This window comes from Falco rusticolus, chromosome 2 (assembly GCF_015220075.1).
Source record: "Falco rusticolus isolate bFalRus1 chromosome 2, bFalRus1.pri, whole genome shotgun sequence".
Taxonomy (NCBI): Eukaryota; Metazoa; Chordata; class Aves; order Falconiformes; family Falconidae; genus Falco; species Falco rusticolus.
Window position 1 is genome coordinate 21395518 of NC_051188.1, and position 16055 is coordinate 21411572.

The 16055-nt window shown below is 41.5% G+C and overlaps 1 protein-coding gene across 2 annotated transcripts in view; it reads right to left on the reverse strand.

The window, feature by feature from the left end:
* SPATA13 (spermatogenesis associated 13) overlaps positions 1-16055 on the reverse strand; it is a 160200-nt gene that overhangs the window by 92235 nt on the left and 51910 nt on the right. The window lies entirely within an intron of this gene.

Below are 16055 nucleotides of genomic sequence, written 5' to 3' on the forward strand. Positions count from 1 at the left end.
TCAGAGACTTTAAAAAGGCCAGTTTAAAAGGACTAAATTATCACCCTCTGAGACTCCATAGGTTCTAACTTAAACAACTACAATAAAGTTAATGTATTCATTTTTAAAACAGAAGTACCTCTTCTGCTTTTGAACTAGGTCAAACGGCACATTTCAAAATAAAATTTTATTACTTTGGAAATAAATAGCCTGAATTGCTTGCTGATGTTTGCTGACTTCAGAAAACATGACACTTGGTTCTACCTAGAAAAGGAAAGGGTGTGGGTTTCGCCAGCTAACCTCTTTCCTATTTTTACAAAAGCCAAACCTCTGAGCTGGACTGGACCTCTAGGCCTTTCCACGGGATGGAGGATTTCTGACAGTGCTTCCCTTTCAGACCCGTGCAAAACATATCTCGGGCACAAAGTAACCCATTCTGGAAATGTGCTTCTTCCCCACCTACCCTTACTTACAGAGCAGTGTATTTGGTCAAAACAGGGGACACACAGCAACTCCAAGGAAGGGCAGTCATGGAGCTATTTCCTTTTGCAAATAATTTAGTATAAGACTCTTCCCCACTTTTTTACATCAGTCCACAGAAATGTGTTCCAGTTCTGGTTATGTACACCAAAAAATACAGCCATCCAAATGACAGCAACACAGTGACATGTGTTGGAACACACTTTTGCAAGCACAGCTGCCCCTCTGGAAACAGGTTTTCAGAAGCAGTTCCCTAGGAAATAAGAGGGAAAGCACACTGAAACCTTGTTCTTCCCACCTACCCTAACCTTCTCCATGCTTTCCTTAGTGTGTTCCCTCTGTTGTTCTGCAAGCAGATGGAGGGACACTTGCAATGAACAGAAGTTGCAGCTTCTTCCCCACACTCCATCAGTGCTGCAGGCACTGTGGGCGAGGGAGCAGTCAGGGTTCAAAGGACAGCTATATTTGCTCTTTGCCTTCCTTACATGTGCATGCATATAACCACCTTTAGGTAAAAAAGTATCCTCACAATCTTCATGAACACAAACTGAACCAAGCTGGAGAGAAAGAAAGTGGTATGAAAGACAAACAAGGCTTACCAGACAAACACGCATGTCAATGCCACCCTCAGCCACAGGGAGACATCAACTCCCAAACACAGGTTTCCTTCTCCAAACTCTGGGAAAGGGCCCCTGGACAAATGAGGGCAAACCGGGGTCAGTGAAAGGAGGATATAGATCTTTTAATGTGTAATGAGGCAGAACGTAAAAATGTACTGAAGACAAAGGAAAAACAGCCAGGTCAATGAGGAGCATTGGATGCAGCTCCGAATCTGCTAGATACTACAATGGGGACAAAGCACATCCAAGACCCAGACGTAACAGGGACTCCATTAGCTGAATCCCGGTTTTCCTTTGCAATCCAGCTAAATTGCAAACCACAGGGCACTGAGCCACTCCCAGCATGGGACCAGGAGAAACCCCTCACTCATCTCTGGGTCTGTTGTTTCTAGTTTGTGCTATGGTCCTGGAAATAGGAGAGCTGCTCAAGGCCACCTTAGCCATGAGGGGAGGCTCTGGATTTCCTCCCAAATTCTCGGATCCCACTTGGTGCCACATGTGCCCTCAGTCAGGCTCTAGGGGAGTCAGAAGGGGCAGGGGCATGTGGATGGGGATTAACATCTATGGCAATTCTGGTAAATCCAGGCTTGCCTAATTATGCTTAGAGGGATTAAAGATGCAAAACCTGCATCTAGATGCTGATGTGCTGAAAGACCTTGACTGACTCAAAAGAGGGCTTTGAGCTAGAAACCACCCGGGAGATCAGAATCAAAATCCACAGTTGCCTTGCTACCTTCTCCAGAATCTGGAGCTAGGCAGAAACATGTCTCAGTGTCAGTAAAATAAGTGTAGATAGTTAATTACTGCCTTATTGTCAATTTCAATATTATTTTCTATTCCACAAGACATTAATAGAGCTGAAGCAAACATGCCACTGCAGCGTCTTCTCTCTTCATATAGTTATGCTACTTTGTTGGATGAAATTGTCATGCTTTCAGAAAATGGCAAAACCAGAGATGTAATAAGCCAAGAAAGACAGAAGATGCAATGGCTGCTCAGGAATGTAAGTGATCCTGATACTACATTCACAGAAGAGCCTTTTACCACTAACACAGATTCAGTGGAAGGGCACAAACAATGTCACATCTTGCAGAGTTAGATTGGTCTCATGCTCCTAGAATACGCACTTCTCATTGACCTGCATTTCCAGAATGGACATCTTTGAGAATCAATGAATAGAAGCTAGAGGGTAGGATAAATGGGAAACAGACCCCTACTGACAACTTGAGAATTAGGCTGCATGGTGTTTTCCCCTCAAAATTCATCTGCCTGCCCAGAGGTAGTCAGGCTATCAGAAATTTCCAAAGCACCTATGACTGCCTGACTGGGTCCTTCTTACCAAGAAACATAGTCGGTACTGCCCCCAAATGATTATACATACTAATAGAATGCTTCATCAGTATCACATTATAATTCCAAATAGTTCATGTTTTACATGGAAATGGTGGGTGACAACAGTTCTTTCATCTTTGCTTCACAGCATCTTTTAATCCTCACTAATAAAAAAACTTGCTTTCCATTGTCATATTTCAGAGAAACTCAGTGGAGACAGGAGTCAGAATTCATTAAAATGCTGAGCATGAAGCCAGCTCTTCACAAATAATAAGCATCAACGATAAATAATGAATGAATTTAGCACTTGTGAGAAGTATCAGACTTAACTCTGCCAGAGAGTCAAATTCTCTCTCTTATCTAGAAAGCAAAGATAATACCAGTAGTGGCAGCTCAAGTACACCCCTGCTGTCCGGGAGCAGCAGCCAGGCTTGGAAAGGCAACCTCTAAGCTCAGTGACACAGATGACATGCTGATACAGTCACTGGCCTGTCACTGATGAGTGGACAACTTTCTGCAGTGACCAATGACACTTCCACCTCATCTGTGGAAGTGCAATGGGTCATTGTGTATCGCAGTCCTACATCCCAGGGACGTGACATTCATCGTGTGGCATCTCAAGCAAATGTCCCAAGAAACCCACGCAAAATCCAGCAGCAACGGGAAAAAATTAAAGGCAAGGACTGAAAGGCATTTCCTTGTCTTTTCCTTTGCCGTGGAGCCAGGCAAAGGTGTGAAAAGGGTTGTCGCTCAGAGTGTTGGCTTTATTTGGAGCAGTAGCTTGAGCCAGCCAGTCCTGTTGCACTGGATTATTTTAATTATCCAGCTCTTTGTGGGCTGTTTTAGATTTTATGGTCTTATAACTCCCATTGATGTAGGAAATCCTGAGGAAAGGGCACACGGACTCTCTGTAATACAGTCTCTCTGATTCTCAGCCTCTGGAGCTACAAATTTTGGGGACCATCTGCAATGTCTCACACAGAGCAAGCTGCACTCTGGCCCTAGAATTGAACCGGGAGCTGCTGGAGGGGACTGAGAGCAGACCAGTGCAGAAATTAATCACACAAGGAACAATCCTTCCAGGGCCTGGATAGATACAGGCCGAGCATCTTCTCTTCTCAGTAGCCAAGAGTCAAAAATACTTGCATTCCTCACATCTACTGGCAAACCTCGATCTGACATAATATTGACAGCTCATGATAATGTACCACAGTTATCTGTGACCCTCTGTAACCACTTTGTCTCTCAGTAACTGCTTCAGTCTGGAACTGCTGCATCTGTGAGATGTGAAGGTATACGAGAAAACACAAATATACTTTCTTCCTCTTAAAACACTTCATGTTACAACCCACATTTCCAGAGGGAAAGTGGCTACAAAGAAACACATGAAAGTCCTACAGGGACTGTAGAAAGCTAACATGGAGAACTGTCTTTCTTCGTCTGCGTTGAAGATTACTTAAAATAAGTCATCAGTTAAAGATATTTTGGTTAGACATAGTAGCCCAGCTACTAAAAGTAATAAAGATCTTCTTGCCTTTTCTCAGGGTGGATGATATTCAAAACGTCTAATTTCAAGTTCCGTGAAGTTACCTGATTATACACAGCGCAGCAGCAGACTTCTGGGCGAATCGTTACAACTGCCTGCAAGGTACAGTGTGGAATGAGAACAAACTTTTTTCAGACATCTGCAGGTCGGGCAGCTCTTCATCTGGTCTTGATTACAGAGGAACAGACTCCCCACCTGCATGTTTAGCATTAGGTAATCAACAGTAAGAAGCACTTCACACCCCTGTGCTCTAGCCTGCTCAGAAGCTGGGAGGGAGGAGAGATTAGCATCCTGCAAACATTTTCCTTCTGTGAACCATGCATGAATAGCAATATGGTTGGAAGTTCTTTCCAGGACATGGTCTCTTCCACATGCAGCAGTATTTCAAATGCAAACTGATCTGCAGTTCAGGTCTTTTCATCTGTCTCTGAGATGGCAGTGTGACATGGACAATGTAATCACTATGATTACAAAACAAAACAAAATGGCAAATAAATCCTATAAAACTTGTATCTTACTGTTGCTCAGCTTCACCAATATTATTTCTCTTTTTTTTTTGTTTCTCAAGTGAGTGGGTAAAAAAAGTATGGTCTAAAAGAGCCAGAACACATCAATGTTAGGTCCCTGTGAAAGCTGTGGAGGTGGGAGCATGGGGGGCTGGCCACACAGCAGCACAGAGCCTGCAGATTGTGCCTCTGAGCTGCAGTCCATTAACCACGGCACCCTACGCCGGAGCAGATGCCAAAGCGTGGCAGAGTTCAGCAGCCTCTCTGCTGCTTGGAGCCTCTCAGGCAAGAGGCAGCAGGCTGCTGGACCACACATCATCTTCATCTGCCATGCAGGACTGCAGGACAGGAGGGGCTGCGTGGAGCTACAAATGCATGGATGCAGCAGAATAGGAAACCAGAGACAATGACATGAGCTTCACACTTGGGCACATTAGATACAACAAATCCTCTGAGGTGGTTTATAGTCCTGTAAGTCCACAATGAAAGGCACAACAGAAAAAATATGGTAAACAGGTAAAATGTGTTATGCAAACCGATGATGAATGTACAAGAGAGCAGGACTGCAACTCTGAAAGGTGCACACTTGAGCAGAAGCGGCATAATACAGATGTGGAAGGGAAATCCACCTTCCTGCACACCAATGCAGAGAGGAAGTACAGTCTGGCCATTGTGGCACAAAAGTCAAGGAGAAAGTGTCAAATGTCCTGCTGTGGGGGTCTCTAATGGACCACTAATTTTGGTGCTATACTCTGGCGCTTGAGGCCCTTAAGTGAATCTTTAATTCTGAAATTAGCTGACATTTATTATGTGAAACAGACTTCAAACCTTACAGTGAAATGTCAAAGGCTTGAAGAAAAAAACATGAAGCCCAGTGTGACAAAGCCACTGTTCTAAAAAATACACATACTAAGTGCACATTTAGCCATAGGAAAAGTTGAATTTGTTAAGGCAATATGTACATTCAGTGTATTCAGTTTGAATTTGCCAGATTAACTTTATGCACTTACAATCCTCTTTGAGACCCTAGAGAGATCCCCTAGGGTTTAGACAGGGAACAGCCAGCCCAGATCTCTCTTTGGGACTCTAGGAATCTAAATGGTATGGACTCTGTATGTTACACAGCTGTGCTAGCTTTACCCCTGGGATATTTGAAGAGCTCAGAGGGCCAAGGAGCTCTAAAGCAATTATGATGCTCTCCTAATCCAGGGTTAACCAGGGGCTATTTCAAACCTGGTGAACCTCCATTCTCTGCCATCTGCAGGGATGGAAGATTGGGCAGTGATGCCCCATTACACCTGCAGCACAGCCGTCTACTCCCATACTCCTTGCCTACCAAGTACATTTGTTCAAGATCAACCAACAGCTTCTTTCCTTGGGTCTTTAGAACGGTTTTCTGGCTTATTGAGGCATTGTGAATCTGACATATAAGGGGTTAAGTACTGAACTCTGTGCTTCAAGTGTTTCTTTCACAAGGATTCATTTAAAATGCACTGCAATGGCATGTGTTTTTAAATTCCCTCCTTGGCTAAGATTTAAATGTTAGTTTGGAGATGGTGTATACCTCCAGGCAGCTCAAAGCAATTGCTATTTTGTCTTGAAGCAAAATATCCTATCACCTTAAGTTATGTGTACATTGAACAAGGAGTCATTTAATGATACCTCAGTACTGGGTGAACTAGATATCCCTGTCTGAAGTCTACCTGGCTGGAGATACAAAAGATGGAAGGGGAGAAATCCCACATGCTGCCAGCACTACAGCACGTAAATGTGGGGAGCAACATCTAAACCTAAAGAGACATCTCCCTGTCATTTTCACACAGAAGGCATGCTGTTATCAAAACACAGTGGAAAGAAAAAACCTGATACCAGGTATCTGATGGAGTCACAGGTGCTAAACACAGGAGCATAATGTAGCAGCTGGCAGAGGCAGCTATAGGACCACCCAAGGCAACAGGGGAAAGGAATAGACCCAACGAAGATACCACCACATGGCCAAGAACTATGCAGGGAGGGGGGCCCACTTGGAGGGTCACTGAGAACTGGGGTGATGCCCTCCAGCCAAGCTCGCACTCTGCTAGGAAGCTTTGCCTTCAAAGCTCAAAGGCAGGAGGGACAGCCACCAAAGATCCAAAAGCAGAAACCTTTGGATACCCAGGGAACTCTGTATATCTTTCATTGTCCAGCTAGTCCCTTCCTGCTTCTCCTCTCTCATCCCACCATCACAGTCCCCCTCTCTTTACACCTCCTAGAGCATCAATCTCTTCTGCACTGCCCCTCTCCCTGTTATTCCTTCTTTCACTTACCTCTCTAGCTGTTTCACCCCTCCTAAGTAAGACAGCATGGATGTTTTTTGCTGCAAACCCGTTGTGAGCTCTGTCCTTTATACTGCCTCTCTTTCTCATGGCATGAGCTTAATTTTGGATGTCAATATCTGAGGTCCCCTGTCACTAGTGAGAAAAATACATTTCTTGGAGAAAATTCATTTTTATGATGTTGAACAGACATCTATCTGCCTTTGGCCAGATGAGTCCTATCTTTAATGTCAATTCCTTTTCTAAACCCATGAGGCTGAGCAGGGCTGTCTGCCATTCTCAGTTTGTACAGTGTCTAGCACAACAGCAATCCTTCAAGTTTAATGTTTCATCAGTCTTACGATAAAGATGATTAATAACACATTTCTATTACACAGCAGTGTGTAAAACATTAACTAGATCTCCGTTTTTTTCCAAGCATTTTTGCAAACACTTTAATTAACTTATCCTTGTGGTGGTTAGTTATGTTTCTTCCTAGCAGTGCCATTGCACAGAGATGAAGTGATGAAAAGATTCATGGGGCCACAGAGAGAGAGCAAAAGGAAGGAGCCTGACTGTACATTTTAATGACCCTACAAGTCTCTGCTCCCAGTGCCACTAATACATTTTACACAATGCTTTTTCCATGCAAAATGCATAATCTGTTCCTGCTGTAAAAAAACAGAATGGAAAAGAGTCACAGAGCCAGGCTCCCCACTGTTTCTTCCCTTTCTCTGGGTTTCTAAAGTCTTCTCTGCACAATAGCTTCAACACTGGGCAGAAGTTTTGAAGAGAAATTCCCATTGCCATCTGATCCCAGGCCATGTCCTAAGATGTTGAGCTGTGGGTTTGAATACCTTCAGGTAGACCTGGGCCTCCCTTCCTTGATGACTCCTCCAACCCCGGGTTGGAGATTTAAGGTTCTTGAGGTCTAACAAAAAAAGAAGGTGCTGTTTCTATTTTGTGTGGTACAGCTAAGAAGAGTATTTAGTGCTATCTTCAACTACCTAATGGGAGATTGCAGAGAAGGCACAGCCAGATTCTTCTCTAAAATGCTTGGTAAAAGGACAAGAAGCAATGGATACAAGGTGTAACATAAGAAATTCTGACTCAACAGAGTGAAAATGTTTTTTACCATGAGGATTTGGGCTGCACAGAGAGGTGGCAAGACCTCCATTTTTGGAGACATTCAAAAATTGACAGGACAAGGCCCTGAGCAACCCGTTGTCATGGGAGATGCTTTGAGCAGGAGGTTGGACTAGAGACCTACAGCTGTTCCAGAGGTCACTTCCAGCCTTCCTGATTCTATAGAAATACTCTAGTTCAGATAATCCCTACAGGAGGAAAGCTTCCCAGAACACTCTCAAAGAGAAATTCTGGGAGCTGTGGAAGTATCTGTGTTGCGTAGACAGGGTAGGGCTGATACATTCACATTAAGTGCTTAGAAGCCACACCAGGTACTGGAAACCATTTAATGGTGGTACTGCAACACAGGCTAATTTGCATGGCTTCGTTTTAAAACCTGTGGTTCAGCTGGGGACCTCTTTCTTTCCCTTCTGGCAGCAAGTACAAACTATTCCATTACAGAGTGGTTTATAGTGTGAAGTCAACTACTTTAAAATGACAGTACATTACTGATAAAAGTTTTAGCGGTAAAAGTAGAACTTGTAGGCTTGGCAGTCTAAGCCCTCCTGCATTCTGAAAAGGTGCTGTGTTTATGACAAGGCTGAAACTAATTGTTTCTTGCCTCAGAGAAAACACCAGTTCTTGTAGATTTTTAATTGGGTGGAAAATTTCTATGATCATCACTAGAAATGCATTTTATTCTGCCTTCTTTGCTGAGCTAGCTGCCCCCGGCCTCACGGAAGGCTACCTGAGAATCACAGGAGCTCTCTGCTTCTAGGATGCCATCAGAGAGAATTCTTCATGAGTTTATCACCATCAGGTGTTAAGCCGGCAGTTATGACTTTACAGTCCTAACAGTACTTGCATTTCTTTACTGCCAAATATTAAAGTAAAAATCAGAGAGGGCAGCAATGAAGAATTAGTCTGCATAGGGTTCTTTCTAGCTTTCATCACGAATTAAGTGTGCTTGCCTCAAATAACAAGCAGAATCAGACAGATTTCTAAGAGTAATCTGTGCTGGCCTGGTTTATTTAAATCGATTAGAAGAATAAGACTGCCATTAATGTCAACGGAAGGTAAAACTAAACAGCTTTGAAAATCCCACCTGTAGCAAAGATAGACATAGCACATCTGTTGGTTTATTACTGAATGAAAAAAAGGGATAGAAGTGTATTTATGGTGGTGCAGGATCAGCACAGGTGATGTACTGTGCTGAGAGCAGGATGTGGAACAGATAACGTGGCAGAGCAACAGCCCATGCGACCGGGTTACCGACGGGCAGAAAAGGCAGAGGTCTCTGTAAAGCAAACGAGGAATGGGGCAAGGCTGGGCCACAGCAGGGCTGAGGGAAGAGCTGCTATGTACAGTTGCTGGGCAGACGTCTTAAGAAATGTGTTTGTACTAATTAAATAGATATACTCTATAATAGCTTTGTATTTAGGAATTTATGTCAGATATTTACACAACTTAAATTGGACATGCTTTCTTTTCACTAAGACTTTCAAACTGTCTAGGTATTAGGTATCAGCCAGAAGTCCTCATGTCATTTGTGAAAGGTACTATAGGATTTTCCTCAGCTGAGAGAAGTTTGTTGCATGTTGGAGTGGTACAGTAAAGTAGAGCAGTAAACAGTGAAATGTTTCTAGTATTTCAGATGGACTAAAAATGAATGATTGCATTAAATTGATGAAGGCTGGACAATTGCCGGCAGCTATAAAAACTACACTGGTATCCTGTAAGCCTTGCAATTGTGACATCAGGTTTGAATCAAATTTATTACTGATTATCAGATCCACAATCCATAATTTTTTTATTAGTTTCATAAATTAATACTGAATCCACACAACATACTACTGAAATGAGAAGATTCACAATTATGGAAGCAAAATAGTCTGTTTTTTAACTAGAAAGCAACTGAGAACTAGATTTCATTATATTTATTATGGATACTCTCTACTAGTTCCATGAACTAACTTACAGAATTGAATAATCTCCATAGGGAAGCTATCACCAGTGCATCAGATATAGTTCAGAATGACCTTCTTTTGTGAAGAAACCTATCTCAAAAGTCGCTCCCGCAAGGCTTTTGTGAAAAGCTATGTAAAAAATGCAATTATACAAGCACTCTCCCTTCACCATAAGGTTCACAGGATTCATTTTAGAATATGTGTCCTGCTAAGGGTTTCAGACTCCAGGTACAACCTTAGCCAGGCTTGTGATTTTCTCTGCTCTGTGTATTCCTGTGCTTCCCATTTGGATCTGTATCAGAAATCTGAAGTTCTAAGTAGTTTTAAGGGTATTTAATTTTTTTCCCTTCAAATTAATATATCAAACTGCCAAGAAAAATCTTCAGAAAGGCTGAGAGGCAAGATTTAATCTTGTTTGAATTATTTTATGCCAAGGGAAATTTTCACTGTTTCTCACCCTCCAAATAATATTCTTTGAATAATGTCTAAGGATTTATCTAAGAATCTTTAAAGTGGGATCAATCCTGCACAGAAATCTGAATTATAAAAAGATCTCTCTATCCTTACCTGTCTTTTCATCTTTGCTAAATGTGCAAGCTCTCCATGTGACAAATGAGTTCAGGAACTAGCAAAGGAACCATTTCAGAGATTAGTCCCAAACTGCCACTCTGTTCTGAAAATTATGCACTTTCATATGCCAGAATTGTATTAGTATCCATTCACAGATAATGGGGTTACAAATGGGATTTGTAAATACATCTGTGCTGTTTGGTAAGAAGCCAGTCATGGGACAAACAATATTTATTTTTCTATGCACTAAGCACACTGGTATTTTCTGTGCACAGCCCCTTGGTGGATTAAGCCCTGAACATAAAGGGATTCACATTATAGGCTGCACAACACGAAGTTATAATAAAGACATCTTAGAGTAAAAAAAACCATATCCTCTTAAACCTGAGTTCATTCACAGTCAATCAGATATGTAAGACAACAAACGACTGGGACAATGGTGAAGCTATATGAGAAAATATCAAATTCACAAAATTCTAGTCTGTTTTGGGTTCAGTCTGGGTGGCATTTGGCAACATAACTGCAAGCAGCCAGTACTTTGCCAGTACATGACCAAAACCAATTTTCAGAGTAAAAATGGTTATCACAAGCAATTACCAGCTTCTTAAACCCTTGGAACAAGAGTTCCAGCCGCAAATTTGAAGATCTAACATCTTTCCATGTAATTAAAGACTTATGCATATTCTTTCAGTGCAGGCTGTAATTAACATCCCAAATTAAGCAGTGTTTAGATATGTATTACATGCAAGTGAGCTAGCTGATAATCCGATTAGTTAAGCAGTGGTTTTCCTCTGTGGTTTACAGATTCCCTGAGGATCAAGGGACTGTTGAAGGAACAGCTGTGGGAGTGCCTCACATTACACCAAACCAATACAATTCCAAGGCTGCCTGGCTGTCCCGCTAGGAGCTCCTCTGCCCTTCTGGTGCCAGAAGCAGGCAAGGAACTGGGAAGCTGTAGGGCAGGTCACTTCAACGCACTTTCCCAACGGGAAATTCACTTTCTGATGGAAATGACTCCTAGATCCAACTCAAAAAAACCGCCAACCAGTAGGAAGTGGAGCTAGAGAGAAAGAAAGGTGTGAGGAGGTCAGGCTGTTTTAAGAAGGTCTGTAGTTACTGCAAGTTAGATGTAATTAATGTGAAATTGCACCTGCCCTACTGTCAACAGGCATATATGTTCCCTACAGAAGGCTCTGCACTGGAAAACATTGAGGTTCTCCAAGATAAAAGAGCTTGAAGCCCCTTTATACCAAGCTTTCTCTTGTCTCAGAAAGTACTATTAAAAAAATCAAGAAAACAAAGAGAACTAGCATAACTAATATGTTACTATTATAGTAATTTTACTACAAAGCCACAAAAATGCCAAATACGCCTTTGCCACAAAAGTCATTAGGTCTCAGCATCTCCATGGTGGTATATCTTACTCTGCAAGATCAGATGCTCAATTCTCAGCAGCAATATCCTGAAAGTAATCTAGCACTGCAGAAAGTGAAAGCACATCAGAGATTTGGCAGCCTGAAAGAGCTATCATTTTGCCAACGGAATCTTACTTACCAAGATCAGTAAATAGCACATATCACATTGTATACCCAGCAAAGGACATGTGATAATGTTATAGGCCTGAATATAAACTCCCCACACTTTGCAAAATTTATTGTAAGCATTCAAAGAGGGAATATAGACCAAAAGGCAAACAAAGCATTTCTAAGACTTTGCAAGGCCTTGATGTAAGTATTAGAAGTCTGCATCCAATGGCACATGTGATAGATACAACATTAAATTACTATTTTATCATGAAGCCTCTGAAAGACCACTTGTCCTAACACCGTGCAAATTGTGAATACTTGAAATGGGAGTCACAGACATCAATGGGAGTCTCAAACATCTGTGAGATGCAAACTTTCACTTCTGTACTTTTAAATCTCAGGCATCTGTGCACATGCCTCAGAGAGATGGGTGGAAATGCTCACCCATGTACACAGAGAATTTTGGGATAGAGTGTAGTTTCTCAGTCAGTAATAGCTTTTCACTTCCAGAAAATTTCAAGCTCTTAGGCCTCCTTTTGTATCCGTAGGAAAACAGCAGTGATCTGAGTGAAAACTAAAAAGCTTGTTGGCCACTCAAGTGACCTCCAGGCTCGGATAAGGTTGAGGGGGGTTGAGCTGCATCCTGTTTTTCATACAGAGATTTAGAATGGAGTTGATCATCCTTTGCTTTGATTTCTCTGTTTTACTCTGAATTTGGGTCAGTGTAATGACCCAATATGACAGAAATATTCTGCATGGCTGAATAAGAGATGTGTTTGTTACCAGCCTTGCCTCAAATTTAAAGCTGCACAAGGAGAAAGGATCAAACATGGGAAAGTCAGGGTTACAGTGCAAATGCACTGATGAGAGAGCCAGTGTCCCTCTCTTTTCCTCCCACGCATGACAAGTCCTTCACTCTGTGCTCTGAACACTGGCTGACCCCTCCACTTTTTGCTCTTTGATATGTTCCCATTAGGGGTACCCCCTCATCTCTGAAGTTTTAATTTGTTCTTTCATTTCAAACCATATTCTTATACAATATGGCAGTGTCATATCCCATGGAAGTCCTAATTCAACACTGCTGAAAACACACAGGTCTTAGCTGTCATTTACAGGAAATGCTTTTTAAACCATAACTTATTCCAGCTTCCAGGCTGCCTTTCATTGCCATTAGAACTGCTTAAAGACCCCTTATACTGCTAAAGTAATGTAAAAGGTCTTTTCTAGAAACAATTATGAGCTCCTCTGTTTCCTTGCCTGTCTCTCCATCCATTTCTAAATGGCATTTTTTGCAGACTCACTTCTGGGAGAAGGCTGGGAGAAGTCCTACACTGTATTATATCAGTTTATTTGAAATACTTTTAAAATAGTCATTACAGATTTGCTCTGCCCTCTTCCTGTCCCAACTAAGAGCTTATATTCTGAAAAACACCACTTTGAACTGCACAGATATACCAGACATGCTGGTGTATGCTAAAAATTTGATATGACTCCTGTGGGTAGGCCTTATGTATTTCTGGAACTGATACCTTGCCACTGCCATTCCTTGAGGGTCACAGGGTTAATACAACACAATAAAAGCAGTTGGACCTGTTTGCTATGAAATGCTATGAAATGGTACCCGAAGTCTGTTCAGACTAAGAGCTTCTACTTGATCATTACTATATCCATAAAAAGCCAGTTACTCATAAAAGGGAGGTTTGTACAGGGAACAACTATTAAAGCCAGTACTTCTGATACTGTAAATCTAATAATATTTTGTGCCTGTGGACAGTTTGTGAGCTGTTACAATCCAGGTTGCAGCTCCTTTTTTCCTTGGATGTCTTCCTTCTCCCTTTTCCCTTTCCCCTTCTGTATGTTGAGCTGAGCTCGGTGAGCTCTTCAGTGATGTTATGATGTCACAGTGACGTAAACCATTTTGTTTGTCACAATGATTGCTACCATTGTCTCTCCCATCCTTGTTGTGACATACCTAGATTTATGATAGCCATGTCTTGACCTACAAAACCAAGTCTGCTGGGAATTCTTCAAACAGCCTACGGCAACACACCTATCATTGTGTAGAAGATGGCTTTTAAGGGCAGGAAAGTCAATATTAAAAACTTGTTACTGCTGCGAAGCTGAACTTTTGCAGAAGTGAAAGTCCTAACCAAAATGGCATTCTCCGTCAGCTGGGAATTCTCTTAGTAGCAAAAGCAAAAGACCTCAGTCATGCGCAGCTTATACACCAAACAGCCCAGTATCCCTGCTCCCTGTATCCTCTGTATCACCATTTTAAAAAGCCTGTTGGTCCCTGTGGGCCATAAGTATTCAAGGACTATTGTTTTACAAATGCATTTCAAAGCAGTGGCAGGAAGTTTCAAACTGAAGTATCATATTGTTTACCCCCAGAAATTATTTGCTGAATCTTTTTTATCTCATATATTTAAAATAAAGAGCTTTTAAAAAATTAATTTCCACAAAAATACCACATGCTGAATTAGTCTGATAGCTGGGGGAGGAGAAAATAGCCCAGAATTTTCAGTGGATTCCAGTTTCATGTTACTTACATTATCTAACAAACTTTTCTGCATTAGTCTACACAGTCTTCTAGTGGATGAATCCATCCAGACCCCAAGCACTGGAGCCAGATGAGCCCTTCCCTGCTCCACAGTGAGAAAAGGGAAGAAAGATGGTGGAGAGTAGAATGAGAGAGATACTTTGCTGCTCCAATGCATCATAAAAGTAGTGGCAGCTGTCTCAGGAAAATGGCATAAGGGATATAGCCATAGAAAATCAAATAAATAAATAATTGTGTAAAAATCCAAACCCACCAAGCACAAGCTTGAAAAGAACGGGAAGACAAGCCACTGCGTATTGGAGGTGTGAATTGTCATCCTATAAAAGTTTGGGGAGTGATTTGGAGTAAAAAAGCTTACTACAATATTTACTAGCAAAAGTTACCGTTTTTGTACACAGAGTTTATGTGTGACCCTGGAGCTCAGCAGCCTTTGGGACTGCAAGGAACAGGTCAAAGACCAGACTACACAAACATTACCCAGAAACTTAAGCACAGAAAGAGCTATAAATTAATCAGATGTATTGGTGAGTTCCAGTCTTTTAAAAAGATACCCAAAAATGCATCTATGGGATATATTCAGATGAACTTATCCCAAAGTATCCTCTTTAACATCCTCTGAAGACAGAGTTCAAATGAAACATGACCTAAGCAGAAATGCACTGCATTTAAATATGAAGAATTAGCAATTATTTCCTTTCTTTCAGTGTGTCAGATTGAAAGATTTTCTCTGCTATCCTTGGAAAGGAGCCCACAAAATTCTCCAAAAAGAATGGTCTTGATATTAATCCATATTTAATGAAACTGCACAGTGGTTATATAACCACTGCTGATTTCATAAAGAACCTAATTTAGACTTCATAAAGTATGTAGTGCTTATGTTGGAAAAGCTTGAACATGTTTTACTAGGTCTGAACAGATAGTGTTATTGGCAAGAGATAAATGCTTCAGACAATTCGGTGCTAATATTTCAAGTCTCTGCAGAAAAAAACCCCAAATGTACTAAGAGAAATACTGAACAAAATTAATCTTGGCTGCAAGATTAATAATAACCTTTCCGATAGTGCCAAACAGTAGAATCATTTAATATTTTAATTACTCAATTCTGTACATTTGTTTCAGACAGTAGATTATTTGATACAGATCACTAGTGGACTCATCTTGTACAAAGACAGGCAGTACCAGATAAGGAACCAAGATAAGCATTTTGTTGCATGCAACTATTGTTCTACAAAGGTGGGCTAAATCCTCACCAACCAAGGAGCTGACCAGGACTTTAGAGAGAAAGAAGAAAAGGAAATGTCAGTACAGAACTGCAAATATTTCACAATACATTACATAGAAAAGTTATTGTTGGCTGTGAGCCAGTGCTCTGGAGAAGATGCATGGAGGCTGCTTTGTTGGTACACTTTGGAAATGAACTTTACTTGTTCCAGATGGCTGGCTGGCTGGTTTGCAAAGCTGGTTTTAGAGGCTTGCTGGTCAGAGGAATATCTGAGATAGAGCCAGAATTTCTCATTTTGGGGGCTAGCTTTAAAGAATGTAAATAAGGG